This window comes from Trichosurus vulpecula, chromosome 4, assembly GCF_011100635.1.
Source record: "Trichosurus vulpecula isolate mTriVul1 chromosome 4, mTriVul1.pri, whole genome shotgun sequence".
Taxonomy (NCBI): domain Eukaryota; kingdom Metazoa; phylum Chordata; class Mammalia; order Diprotodontia; family Phalangeridae; genus Trichosurus; species Trichosurus vulpecula.
In genome coordinates, this window is record NC_050576.1 from 352,622,023 (window position 1) to 352,632,516 (window position 10,494).

Sequence of the window (10,494 nt, forward strand, 5' to 3'; positions counted from 1 at the left end):
CAAGCAAGAAACAGAAACAAATCTGACCATAGAAAGTTAATACAGTGACAAGGAACATCAAAACACATACTCAGAAGAAGACAACACCTAACAACACCTACATTCAAAGATTCCAAGAAAAAATGTGAATTGGTCTTAGTCCATGGAAGTCAAAAAGGATTTTGAAAACCAACTAAGAGAGATAGAGGGAAAAGTGTGAAGAGAAATGAAAGTGAGGCAAAAAAAATCATGAAAAATGAGTCAATAGTTTGGTAAAGGAGACACACAAAAAATATTGAAGAAAATAACACCACAAAAACAGACTAGGCCAAATAGCAAAAGAAGTACAAGATGCCAATGAGGAGATTACCTTAAAAAGCAGAATTGGACAAATGGAAAAAGAAGTGCAAAAGCTCTCTGATGAAAATAATTCCTTATAAATTAGAATGGAGCAAATGGAAGCTAATGACTTTTTGAGAGGTCAAGATACAATAAATCAAAACTAAATGAATGAACAAAAATAGAAAACAAGGGGAATATCTCATTGGAAAAACAACTGAGCTGGAAAATATATCTGGGAGAGATGATTTTTAAATTGTGGGATGGCCTGAAAGCCGTGACCCAGCAAAGAGCCTAGACAACATCTTTTAAGAAAATATCAAGGGAAACTACCCTGATATTCTATAACTGGAGGGCAAAATAGAAAAGGAAAGAATCCACCAATCACCTCCTAAAAGATATGCCAAAATGAAAACTGCCAGGAATATAGCCAAATTCCAGAGTTCCCAGGTCAAGGAGAAAATATTGCAATCAGCCACAAGGAACAATTCAAGTATTGTGGAGCCACAATCAGGATAGCACAAGATTTATTAGCTTCTATGTTAAAGTATTGGAAGGCTTGGACTATGATATTCCAGAGAGCAAAGGAGCTAGGATTAGAACCAAGAGTCACCTACTCAGCAAAACTGAGTATAATCTTTCAGAGGAAAATGGATATTCAATGAGACAGAGGACTTTCAGGCATTCTTGATTAAAAGACCAGAGCTGAATAGAAAATTTGAGTTTCAAATACAAGACTCAATAGAAACACAAAAATGTATGCATGAAATGGAAATCATAAGGGACATAATAAGATTAAACTGTTCACATTCCTTTGCGAGAAGATTACATTTGTAACTCATAAGGCTTTTCTCATTATTAGGGTAGTTAGGAGTATATATAGTCAAAGTGCACAGATGTGAATTGAATAAAAAAGGATAATATCTAAAAAATAAAATTAAGAGGTGAGAGGAATGTACTGGGAGAAAGTGAAAGGGAGAGGTAAAATGGGACAAATCATCTCACATAAAATAGGCAAGAAAAAGTTTTTACAGTGGAGGAGAAGAGGTAGGAGATGAGAGGGAGTCAGTGAATCTTACTGTCATCAGAATTGGCTCAAAGAGGGAATGACATACACACTCAGTTGGGTATAGCAATCTAGTTTACCCTACAGGGAAGTAGGAGGGAAGGGTAAAAGAGAAGATGAGGTAATAAAAGGGAAGGCAGATTGATGGAGGGGTTAGTCAGAATCAAAACTCTTTTGAGGAGAGATAGAGTGAAAGGAGAGAGAGAATAGAATTAAGGGAGGGGGAATAGGATAGAGAAAAATACAGTTTGCAATATTGACTGTGAAAATATTTGAAGCAAGTTTCTATGATAAAGGCCTCATTTCTCAAACATGTAGAGAACTGAGGCAAATGAAGAAAAATAAGAACGCTTCCCCAATTGATAAATGGTCAAAAGAGATGATCAGTTTTCAGATGAAGTAATTAAAGTTATTTGTAGTCATATAAAAATGCTCTAACCTACTACTGATTGGAAAAATGCAAATTAAAACAATTCTGAGGTACTACATCATACTTATTAGATTGAATAATAGCACAGAAAAGGGAAATGACAAATTGTTGAGGGGATGTGGGAAAAATGAGACATTAATGCATTGTTGTTGGAATTGTGAACTGATTCAACCATTTTGTAGAGCAATTTGGAATTATGCATAAAGGCTTATAAAACCATGTAAACCCTGTGAGCTAGCAATAGCAGTCTTAGATCTACATCCCAAAAGAGATAAAGAGCAAAAAAGAAAAGGACTTATATGTACAAAAATATTTATAGCAGCTTTTTTCCTGGGGGCATTAAAATTATGGGATTGTCCATCAATTGGGGAATGGCTGAATAGGTTGTGGTATGTGACTTTGATGGAATATTATTGTAGTATAAGAAATGATGACCAGGATGCTCCCAGAAAAAAAAAAAAAAAAACTTGGAAGGACTTGCATGGGCTGATGTAAAGTGAAATGTACTGTGTACAAAGTAACAGCAATATTATAATATGACTGACTTAGGTATTCTAAACAATACATTGATTGATGACAAGTTTGAAGGAGTTATGATGAAAATACTTTGCAACCCCAGAGAACGACTATCTAGCTGACTAATCCCTTCCCCAATATGTCCTTTCTTTTATTACCTCCCTTTCTCTCTTCCCCTTCCTCTCCTACTTTCCTGCAGGGTAAAATAGATTGCTGTACCCAAAACATGGACTGTTTCATGTGACTACACATTTATTACCTATATTGAGTTACTTGCCTCCTCAATAAGAATCATATGGGGAGGGATGGAGGGGGAAAATTTGAAAGTCAAAGTATTAAAAAGGAATATTAAAAATTGTTTTTATATGAGGGCAGTGCCAAGATGGCAACTGGAAAACAGGGACTTACTTAAGCTCTCCCCCAAATCCCTCCAAAAACCTGTAAAAATGGCTCTGAACAAATTCTAGAGCCACAGAACCCACGAAATAGTGGGAAAAAAGTATCCAGCCCAAGACAGCCTAGATAGTCACTGGGAAGTGTCTGTCACACCATGCTGGGAGCAGAGCCCACCCCAGCATCTGGTGAGCCACACCAGAACTAACTAGACTAGAAGTCAGTGGGAACAGTCCTCGGGGCTGGGAATCACTGAGCTGTAGCAGTTATCAGACTTCTCAATCTACAAACACCAGAGAAAACGGAGTAGGTTAATGGGAAAACTGCTGGATCTGGGTGAGAGAAGTGCTCAGTCTGCCCCCAGTTCTGGGGGTGATGAAGATGGCATGGGGTCAGCAGCAAGAAGGTTCTGTGGCTGCTTGCCGAGTTCTAGCATCAGGTGCTTCTGGAGTCCCTGGCCCACACAGTGGGAGGAATCAAGTGGTGGATCAGAGCAGGAGTGCAGGGCGTGATTTGCTGGTGCCCAGGCAGGGTTATCTCTTGCTTTACCCTGCTTGGATCTGGGTCATGGTCCTAGGTGGCACTTCTTGGGGGAGGAGGAGTGCTGGTGTGGCAGAGCTTGCAGTGACTGTGGAACAGAAGTAGCTCTGAAAACAGCAGGGCAAGGCCCCTAAAGCTTGGGACAAAGCACTCTCCACTCTAAAAGCATCCCTACCCTGACAAAAAGCTCAAGGGTCCAGTAGTTGGCTGGGAACATGAGCAGGCAGCATAAAAGGACTCAGACTCAGACTATAGAATCTTTTTTGGTGAAGAAGATCACAACATACACCCAGAAGAAGTCAACAAAGTGTAAGAGCCTATATCAAAAGCTTCCAAAAGTTTTTATGTGTAACAGGAGATATAAAATACTAAATTTTAAAGTTAGCAAATTTATTTTTATCTCTTATCTACTCTCAGATTTTAAAAGTTCATTTAAAAATCCCATTATATTTCCATGGGTTCTTACTAAAGTAAGTCCTCAGCTTATAAAGTGTTTCATCTTCTTCTTTTTTAAACACATTTTAAACTTAGCTTGAGAGGGTTTAGAGCAGTATGGAACAATAATACTCATTTAGCTGAACTTTTTCATTTTACTGATAAAGAAAAAGTAGCTCACAGTTATACTCTCCTTTGCAGAAGTTTCCAAAATGAGATTCAAAGTGAAGTGGTTTGTGCCTTCAAATCTTGTCATATTTGGGGTTTAAAATTCAGAATTTCTTTTCTTACAATTTTAATGTTAACAAATGGTGACAAGGTTTCAAGACTAGCCTAAAGGAGTTTAAGAAACTCATAATGTAGATAAAAACCCATACACTTTATATAAAATATCAGAAAACAAACTATTGCAAGTGTATAATTAGATATTTTAATATATTCAACCCCTCACCCCAATAATTGTAGTTAGGTTAAAATTTATCTATTCATGCATTGTTTTATTTTTCTCATAAAAATAAATTTGTAAATGATGAGGTATACTGGAATTGTTCCTTTAAGACAATGAAGATAATTTTTAGTTCAATTTAGATTTTATTCAGTCATCTAATAATCATTTATCAAGTGTTTATTATTTGCCAGGGATTGTGCTAATCATTGGGGGTAAAAGAAAAAGCAAAAGTCAATCCCTCCCATCAAAGACATCATAATGTAATGAGGAAACAACACATAAATAAATATTTATTAACAAACTATATAGAGAATAAGCAGGAAATAATTGATGGGGGAAAGTACTGGAATTAAGAGAGATTGGGAAAGTTTGATTTAGTAAAGAGATAAACAGGTGATATAACTCAAATGATTTTCCTAATGTCCTTTCATATTCTTTTTTTTAAAATTTCTTTATTTATTTTTAGTTTACCACACATGGTTCTACATAGTTTTGAGTTCCAGTTTTTCTCCCCTCCCTCCCCCCTTCCTCCCCAAGACGGCATGGAATCTCATATAACTGTCATGTATAACTTCGCATTGAATTAATTTATGCTCTAGTCAAGTCGTGGAGAAGAATTTTGACCAATGGAATGAATCATGAGAAAGAAGAAACAGAACCAAAAAAAAAAACCCAAAAACAAAAACAAAAAAGAAGCAAAAAAGGCGAGCATGTAGTGCGCCTCGATCTGTATTCAAACTACACAGTTCTTTCTCTGGATGAAGATAGCATTCTCCATCGTGAGTCCCCTGGAGTTGTCCTTGCCCCTTAGGTTGCTGAGAAAAGCGCCGTATTTCAGGGTTGGTCCTCACGGAATCCATATATCTGTGGCTGTGCACAACGTTCTCCTGGCTCTGCTCCGCTCACTCAGCATTATGTCGTGTAGGTTTCTCCAGGTTGTTATGAAGTCTGCATCATCCCCATTTCTTATGGCACAATAGTATTCCATCACCTTCATATACCACAGCTTGTTCAGCCATTCCCCAATTGATGGGCATCCCCTTGATTTCCAATTCTTAGCTACCACAAAAAGAGCTGCTATAAACATCTCTGTACATATGGGTCCTTTTCCCGCTTGTGTGATTTCTTTGGTCTACAACCCTAGAAGTGGTATTGCTGGGTCAAAGGGTATGAACATTTCTATAGCCCTTTGGGCACAGTTCCACACCGCCCTCCAAAATGGCTGGATCAGCTCACAACTCCACCAGCAATGCAACAATGTTCCAATTTCCCCACATCCTTTCCAGCATTTATCATTTTCCTGTTTTGTTATTTTAGCCAATCTGACAGGAGAGATGTGGTATCTAAGAGTTGTTTTGATTTACATTTCTCTAATCAGTAGTGATCCAGAGCATTTTTCCATATGCCTGTAGATAGCTTTAATTTCTTCCTCTGAAAACTGCCTGTTCATATCCTTTGACCATTTCTCAATTGGGGAATGGCTTGTATTGCTATATATTTGGCTCAGCTCCCTGTATATTTTAGAGATGAGGCCTTTATCAGAGATACTAGTTGCAAAGATTTTCTCCCAATTTTCTGCTTCCCTCCTAATTCTTGTTGCATTGGCTTTTTTTGTACAAAAACATTTCAATTTGACATAATCAAAATTATCCATTTTGCATTTTGTAATGCTCTCTATCTCTTGTTGGGTCATGAATTCTTTACTTTTCCACAAATCTGATAAGCAAACTATTCCTTGCTTTCCCAAATTACTTAGAGTATCAACTTTTACCCCTAAATCATGAACCCATTTTGACTTTATTTTGGTATATGGTGTAAGATATTGGTCTATGCCCAGTTTTTGCCCTACCATTTTCCAATTTTCCCAACAGTTTTTGTGAAATAGTGAATTATTAGCCCAGAAACTGGCCTCTTTGGGTTTATCAAAGAGTAGATTGCTAAACTTGTTGATTTCACCTACTTGTGTACCTATCCTATTCCACTGATCCACACCCCTGTTTCTTAACCAGTACCAGGCAGTTTTGATGACTGCTGCTGTGTAGTACAGTTTAATATCTGGTGTAGCTAAGCCACCATCTCTAACATGTCTTTTCATTAATATCCTAGAAATTCTAGACCTCTTGTTTTTCCAAATGAATTTTGTTATTATTTTGTCCAGCTCAGTAAAAAAAAAAAAAAATTTGGTAGTTCGATTGGTATGGCACTGAATAGATAGATTAATTTAGGTAAAATTGTCATTTTTATTATATTAGCTCGGCCTAACCATGAGCAACTGATATTTCTCCATTTATTTAGATCTGATTTTATTCGCGTGAAAAGTGTTTCATAGTTATGTTCATATAGGCCCTGGGTTTGTCTTGGCAAATAGACTCCCAAATATTTTATAGTGCCTTCAGTAACTTTGAATGGAATTTCTCTTTCTATCTCTTGCTGTTGGGCTTTGTCAGTAATGTATAGGAATGCTGAGGATTTATGTGGGTTTATTTTATATCTTGCAACTTTGCTAAAGTTGTTTATTATTTCAAGTAATTTTTTACTTGATTCTCTAGGATTCTCTAGATAAATCATCATATCATCTGCAAAAAGTGATAATTTAGTTTCTTCTTTTCCTATTCTAATTCCTTCAATCTCTTTTTCTTCTCTTATTGCTACAACTAATGTTTCTAGTACCAAATTGAATAATAGGGGTGATAATGGACATCCTTGTTTCACCCCTGATCTTATTGGGAATGCATCTAGTTTATCCCCATTACAAATAATGCTTGTCGATGGTTTTAGGTAGATGCTATTTATAATTTTGAGGAAGGTTCCACTTATTCCTATGCTTTCTAGTGTTTTTAATAGGAATGGGTGTTGTACTTTGTCAAAGGCTTTTTCTGCGTCTATTGAGATGATCATATGGTTTCTGCTAGTTTTGTTGTTGATATGGTCAATTATGCTAATAGTTTTCCTAATATTGAACCAGCCTTGCATTCCTGGAATAAATCCTACCTGGTCATAGTGTATTATTCTCGTAATGAGTTGCTGCAATCTTTTTGCTAATATTTTATTTAAAATTTTTGCATCAATATTCATTAGAGAAATTGGTCTATAATTTTCTTTCTCTATTTTAACTCTACCTGGTTTGGGTATTAGTACCATATTTGTGTCATAAAAAGAATTTGGTAGGACTCCTTCTTCACCTATTTTCCCAAATAGTCTACAAAGTATTGGAATTAGTTGTTCTTTAAATGTTTGATAGAATTCACATGTAAAACCATCTGGCCCTGGAGATTTTTTCCTAGGGAGTTCGTTGATGGCCTGCTCAATTTCTTTTTCTGATATGGGGTCATTAAGAAATTTCACTTCCTTCTCTGTTAGGCTGGGCAGTTTATGTTTTTGTAGATATTCATCCATATCTCTAAGGTTTTCAAATTTATGGGCATACAGTTGGGCAAAATAATTCCTAATTATTGTTTTGATTTCCTCTTCATTAGAGGTGACCTCACCCTTTTCCTTTTTGATACTAGTAATTTGATTTTCTTCTTTCTTTTTTTTAATCAAATTGGCCAAAGGTTTATCAATTTTATTGTTTTTTTCATAAAACCAGCTCTTTGTTTTATTTATTAATTCAATAGTGTTCTTGGTTTCAATTTTATTAATCTTTCCTTTGATTTTCAGTATTTCTAATTTGGTATTTAATTGGGGGTTTTCAGTTTGCTCTTTTTGTAGCTTTTTCAGCTGTATGCCCAGATCATTGCTCTCCTCTTTCCCTATTTTATTCATGTAGGCATTTAGAGATATAAAACTTCCCCTAAGAACTGCTTTTCCTGCATCCCATAAGTTTTGGTATGTTGTTTCATTATTGTCATTCTCTTGAATGAAATTATCAATTGTTTCTCTGATTTGTTCTTTGGCCTACTCATTCTTTAGAATTAAATTATTTAGTTTCCTATTAGTTTTTAGCTTATTTTTCCATGGTACTTTATTAAAAATGATCCTTATTGCATCATGATCTGAAAAGGATGCATTGACTACTTCTGCTTTTCTGCACTGGATTGTGAGGTTTTTATGCCCTAGTACGTGGTTAATTTTTGAATGTGCCATGTACTTTTCAGAAGAAAGTATATTCCTTTTTATCCGCATTCAGTTTTCTCCAGAGGTCTAACATATGTGCCTTTTCTAAAATTCTGTTTACCTCCTCAACTTTTTTCTTATTTATTTTGAGGTTAGATTTATCAAGTTCAGAAAGGGGGAGGTTGAGGTCTCCCAATATTATAGTTTTGCTGTCTAGGAGCATGAAAAGGTAAACCAGAAAGAGAAATCATAAGGGACTTACTAAAGTTGAACTGTTTTGTTTACATTCCTACATAGAAAGATGATGCATGTAATTCATGAGACCTTGGTATTAGGGTAGCTGAAGGGAATATACATACATACATACATGTACACATATATATACATATATATGTATATATACATATAGACAGAGGGCACAGGGTGAGTTGAATACAAAGGGATGATATCTAAAAAATAACATCAAATTAAGGGATGAGAGAGGGAGAAAGGGAGAGAGAGAATGGGGTAAATTATCTCACATAAAAGTGGCACGAAAAAGCAGTTTCATTGGAAGGGAAGAGAGGGCAGGTGAGGGGGAATGAGTGAATCTTGCTCTCATTGGATTTGACTTGAGGAGGGAATAACATACACATCAATTGGGTATCTTACCCCACAGGAAAGAAGGAGGAAGGGGATAAAAAAGAGGGGATGATAGAAGGGAGGGCAGATAGGGGGAGGAAGTAATCAAAAACAAACACTTTCCAAAAGGGACAGGGTCAAAGGAGAAAATTGAATAAAGGGGACAGGATAGGAGGGATCAAAATATAGTTAGTTTTTTCACAACATGAGTATTGTGGAAGGGTTTTACATAATGATTCACTTGTGGCCTATGTTGAATTGCAAGCATTCCTAGGGAGGTTGTGTGGGGAGGGAAGAGGGGAGAGAATTTGGAACTCAAAGTTTTAAAAGCAGATGTTCAAAAAGAAAGTTGTTTTTGAATGCAACCGGGAAATAAGTTATACAGGCAATGGGGCATAGAAATCTATCTTGCCCTACAAGAAATTAAGGGAAAAGGGGATGCAGGGGAGTGGCGTGACAGAAAGGAGGGCTGACTGGGGAATGGGGCAATCAGAATATATGTCATCTTGGAGTGGGGGCAGGGTAGAAATGGGGAGAAAATAGTAATTCAAAATCTTGTGGAAATCAATGCTGAAAACTAAAAATATTAAATAAATAAGAAAAAAAATAAAATAAAAAAGAATTTATTAAGTCAAAAAATGATATCTGTTCTTCTGCAGCCTGGATAACCCATTTCACCCTGGGAATGCTTCGCACAACTATTTTTGTGTCAAGGAGAAGAATTCCAAAGTGAAATAGAGATCATGAACTACAAATGCACTGAAGTGGAAACAAAAATGATTCATATTTCACGATTTTCTCTCTTGAAAAGTGCAGAAAACACTTAACCACATAATTGATATGAGACGTGCTTCTGTTCTATTCCCCCACCCTTCCCAGACTCATCAGTCCTCTTGTGATAAGCCTAGATAAGTGACAATACGGGTATGTGTGAACATCTGTACAAAGTGTTCCAAAAGTATGATTTCTCTGTATATGTGTGTACATATAAAATTTAATCTCTTTGTCTATCTATATATATACAAACATATCCTCAAATACTCACACATATCTATGCCCCAACTAGGACAAAAAGTGTGTGTGTGTGTCTGTGTGTGTGTATGCGAAGTGGTAGTGAAGATGATAGCTTAATAGCAGGTAGAGTCATACAAGAAAGAGAAAAGAGAGGATGGGATGTGGGCAGGCTGACCCATTTTTAAGGGAGTTGTGTAAAGAATCAAGTCCTGGGAGGATGTGCCACAATGATGCATCCACACATTATGTTCCATGTTCTCTGTGGGAAAAATGACACATATAAGACACCCTGCATCAATGGCTTATCTGATAGTTATGCATGGATACCTATCCATTCCATCTCCATTTGCCTTTACTGGAATTGAGAACCTGACAGTTAATTCCATAATGATTCCCTTATTGGTTCTCCAAAGTGGGCTACATTCATCTCTAGGGAGAGGAATAAAAATTAAGAGTAGAAAACACAACTAAAAAAAAAGATCTGGGAAGAGGAAAAGCAAATATGGCTAATAACAGTTTTTACTTAACTGACTATCTTGTATACAAAAGGAAAAATCAAGAAGTCTTGCAGTACAATTTAAACCTTCTAGGGTAGGGGGGATACTTCTTCCCTTAATGTGGAATTTTATGGATAGAACATCTGTAAGTCAGGTTCTC